A 5,018-nucleotide genomic window follows, 5' to 3' on the forward strand; every position below is an offset into this window, starting at 1 on the left:
TATACAGGCAAAGTTTTAGAACAATATATATTATTAGCTTTGTTCAGGTACACGTGTATAAAAAGATTTTGATATAATGATAATCATTATGTCTTGTTGTACGTTTTGGTTGAATGGTGTAGAAATCGTGCGAGCATCGATAGATCGCCGACCGTAACTCGAGCGACGTACGCCCTTGTGTCGAGCGAGCTTCGGCCCACTCCTGTCTGGTTAAAAATGTGGTCGTTGTGTTAACCAGACGGTAGTGTACATTTGTGGCTCTTGTGGTAGTATTTGAGTTGGATCCTTCACAGAATTCCCGTTTCTATTTCTATTTCATTCTGCCAGTCCGCTCCATTACTTTGCTAAAAAATATAACGACAGGTCAAACATAAAAATTGTCCAAACTATTCATTTTTAGGTGGATACACTGGCCTTGCTTCATCTGCTTGCCATGTCATAGGGACTTCATTATCATAGATGTATTCCCAAGCAATCGCCCGAGCCTCGCACAATGTGACCGCGACGATTTTCAAGCCAAAAATACGCGCGATCGTCGGTCGATCTCAAAATCGGCCGATCTTTCGGCGATTGACAAATACGGCCGAAGCTCGTCGACAATGTGACGGGGGTATAACGGCCACATAAGAATAAAATAAAACAATGGCTCGACTCAGACACACGCTGCTAACTGTACATGACAATACGATAAATAAACATGTGACAACGAACAAAGAAATATCAAACGTTTTTGAATAAAATACTGTACTTGAATAATCATACTATCGCAAGAAAACGGAGATTGATCCACACAATGTGGCCTTATTTAATCTAAAACTTCGTCAGACCTCCTTCGCGCGAAGACTTGAGCGGCAGCATAAAGATTTCTGGAGGATCGCTGACACGCGAGTTTTTGCCGGCCACGTAACTCCTCCGCGGCAAAATCCTCTATGCCGTAGCGAAATCACGTCTCAGCGCTTCCCAAAGTCAACTTCATGGCCGCTAAAGTCCGCAAAGGAGTTGTAACTTCCTCATTTCGGTAGAGAAGCGAAGCTGACAAGTAAAATCATGTACATGTCGGCCATTTTGTTTGCTACCCGAAGTCTTCCGAACGCTCTAAATAAGGAAATCGTCGGAGATCTGAGCCACATCGCCCGCTGTCGGTCAGCGCTCGGGCCCGGCTCGGTGGAAATCGGAGGCTGTGACGTCATGAGTAGGTTCATTTGCATGGCCGCGGCTTGAATCGCGGCGGGATTTGAGCGGATCAAAACAAAGGGCATAGCGGATTGTTCATTGCGTGTTGCCTCCTTGTGAGAACTGTAGTTTTTTTCATTCTGCAAAATTGCAGGTTGTGTAGTTTTTTTTTATTCTGCAATCTTGACGGGTATTTAGAACACCGAATGCATTAAGTGTGCGGGAGGGCGTGATGTCGATCACCGGATCGTGAAAGACATTCTTTAAAAGTAAATCATTGACGGAATTTTTTTTCGCGTTGACGGTATTTTTTTTTTCGCGAATTGGGTTGACCTGGGGTTGACGGTAAAAAATTTCGAGCTGGCTAAAGCCCTGTTGCATAAACAAAAGTGGAGTCCCCAACTCTTTTGAACGTATACTAGTATCGAACGTCGGACTTACGAAGAAGGTCGACAAATATCTGTACATTACGGCTCGGAATGGGAAAATTGCTAAAAAGCAGAAGGATATCAGGCAGACATTTTGTTGAAGGGTATAATACCGCCCTCCCATACACCCTGCTCCATACAGAGTTCTCCGGGGCCTTTCCCTCCGAAAAGAAGCTGCCGCGTTCAACCCGTTGCATAATTAACGTACAATTATATTAAGCATCACTTACGGTGCCGACATACAGAAAATCAGGACGATCCCTAAACCGGATCTTGGGTTTTCAGACTAATTTTAGGAAGTGAAAAATGTATATAACTTTACATTACACAATTAAATGGCCATAATGAACTCAAGTCTTAAAACGCATCGAATCCGGGACAAACTCTAAAAATACCCTCAAAACTCTCACAGAATGTACCGTGCCCATTGAAGTCCATGGTTTAAATAAGAAAGTTACGTTAATTTCGGGAGCGATAAGAAAAAATCGTACTGTTTTGTGTTCCTTGGTATCTTACCGGTATCCCGTTTGTTGGATTTTAAGTTCATACACTTATTAGTCTTAGATGGGTTGACGTACAAATAGATTTTTTGGCATGATGTTTCAACCCTAGTGAGTACGTTTTTTGCCAAGGATATTCAGTTTTCCAGTAAAGCTATATCATCGGCAAAATCGAGGTCTGTGAGGGTTTCGGTAGGGTGTCGTCGGCTTCGCGGGTGACGGAGGGTAAGTCCATCTCCGTCGGCTATAGGAGACCGTAATGCGTAGTCGAGGCATATGACAAAGATGATGGGAGCCAAAGGGTCCCCCTGAAGGACGCCAGTATTGATGCTGAATGCATCTGTTTCTCATTCAGGAGTTATCACCACAGCTGTGGTGCTTCGTGCATGACCCGAATCGCATCTACAACGTCATGCGGATCCCGTATTGAAACATTTTGTGACGATTTATGGAAGAAAAAGCTTTAAGGAAGTCAACGAAAACCAGCAACTTTCTTCAACTCTACAATGCGCCTAAAGGCTAAAATGCGGGAGGTAGTTGATCGCCATTGGCGGAAGCCATTCTTGTTTGTACGTAACACTTGATCAATGACAGGACGAATTTTGTTAAGAAGGCAACGGTTGTAGATCTTAGATGCAATTTGTGACAAGGAAATACCCCTGTAGTTATCTGGTTGACGCAAATTTCCTTTCTTTGGGATAGGGATATACGAGCATTAGATAATCTGGGCTAAAGTGGAATCTAAAGCTTTTCCTGAAATAACACTCCTCCCTAATTACAGTACCCAAGCGAGAGGTAAAGCAAAGTAAAGCAAGTAATATCTCAATAACTAGAATTCCACGATCTCATACCTTCGCCAAATGATGTCAATCTTTATGACTCACAAATTATAGATTAATCCCCCTGATTATGTAAATAGGATCCTCATTTCCATTAACAAAGAATGCCATTTTAGCATTTCCTCATAAATTATGCAAATGTGATTCTAATTTGAATAAGTTATGTTTAATGATGTTCACCTTCATTTAATTTTCAAATACCATAAAGGCGGAGCAAAAGACGACCCCAGTAACTACAGAGGAGCCTCCGTAGCAAGCTGTCTCAGAAAATTGTTTACATACATTCTTAATACCCGCCTAACCAAATTCCTTGATGAAAATCAACTTATTTCTCCGAATCAGGCCGGTTTTAGACACAATTTTAGTACATGCGATAACATATTTATGATAAATACTCTTCTAGGTAGAAATTTCGCAGGGAATAAACGCCTCTATTCCTGTTTTATTGCTTTTAAAAGGTATTTGACTTTGTTTGGTCTCCTTTATAAGCTGCTAATTTCAGGAGTAGGGCGTAATTTTTAAAACTTGTAAAATGTATGCATTCAAAACCACAGACCTGTGTCACAACGCTCTCCGGCTTAACTTCACTTTTTGTTCCAAAAAAATGGCGTTAGACAGTTTTGTAACCTAAGCCCTACTTTATTTAATTTGTTCATCAATGACCTTGTAAATGTGCTTGATAATGGTGAATGTTATCCACCCTCACAGCAAAATCTATTCGTGTCGTGTCAGTCAGATTTTCAATAGTAACTTAAGTATGAATGTGCTATTTAGGTCAGTAGAAATTAGCCATTTTAATTCCCTGTTAATCGTAGCCAGCTTTCTCTATCTTCACGTTAGAAAAAAAAACCCTAGTTATGTGCTTTACAATACGTTTTGAAATCCATGTAATTACGGTGTAAAAAAGGAAAAAAGACTGTCTCATGGGAGGTGGGCTTCCTTTTACAAACAATATGACTGACACTACACAAAAACTTAGATTTACCGATTGGAGTTAAGTTTGGTATTAAATCGTATATGGCAGAAAGAAGTTGTGTAAAGCAGGGCATTCGATAGTTGAGACCTTTTTGTATTGCGTGGTCAAACTCAGATTTAAAACAGAACGTTTGTAGCCTAGTTTTGCAAGAATTTGATAAGGAGATCAAAGGGGACGTGCCATGTTAGGCCATACTGACACCAGCTCTGTTGTTATGATTGTCCAACTAACTCCTCCGTAGCATTCTTGGTTACGGTCGTGTTCAACTTGACAAAATGATTGTTTGTCATCGTGTGTGAATTCTCTTGCCACCTCATTTACAGAGTATTAGATGTCATGTTCTGTGCAGGCAAAATATCGGCAGGGCACGTTTTCCTAGTAACATCCTGTTTCCCTGTAAATCCAAAGGTCCATAAAAAACAACTGTTGTGTTGACTCATCGCGGATATGTGTGTAAATAAAAAGTGGTAACGCTAAATGCAAGAATGTCCCTGGATATTCAGAACATGAAGAAAATGTTTTTAGCCAATCAAGTCAAAATGTCACATCAAAGTCACTATCATGAAGCACGGACTCAAATATTCCTTAAGACTTGGTTGTGGTTGGTTCTAGTTGTCCAGGCGTTTGATCTCTTTGGTTGTGGCATTTTAACTACAAAATAGTCAATATTGAGGATGCCAATTGTGACTGACAGGATAGATAGTCTAGACAGACAGGAGAACGTCTGCTGTAAGCGTTGTCATCGGCTTTGACGTTTGCTAAAAACAAATTATTATGTCCACCCCATTTTCTTTCGTATTGAATATTATGAAAAATTTTACATGTTTTTAAGACATGTTGTTTTGAAATACAAAAACACAGTTTAAAAAAAAACTCAACTTCTAGTTGAAGAAAAATTGATATAATACAATGACATGACATTTTGATCTTTTAGGCGCGTATTCATGTATCATGTATTCTAATAGCTATATGTTAAAAACGTGTGCAGGAACGATTTGTTGAAGAGGATACTTGAAGAAAATAGCGGCAAAGAATTACTTAGATTTGGCAATATATGAAATAATGCACAACCCACCCTCAACAGGGAAGGGAGGCGGTCTAG

This window comes from Branchiostoma belcheri, unplaced genomic scaffold (assembly GCF_001625305.1).
Source record: "Branchiostoma belcheri isolate BF01 breed outbred unplaced genomic scaffold, Haploidv18h27 scaffold322, whole genome shotgun sequence".
NCBI classification, from domain to species: Eukaryota; Metazoa; Chordata; class Leptocardii; order Amphioxiformes; family Branchiostomatidae; genus Branchiostoma; species Branchiostoma belcheri.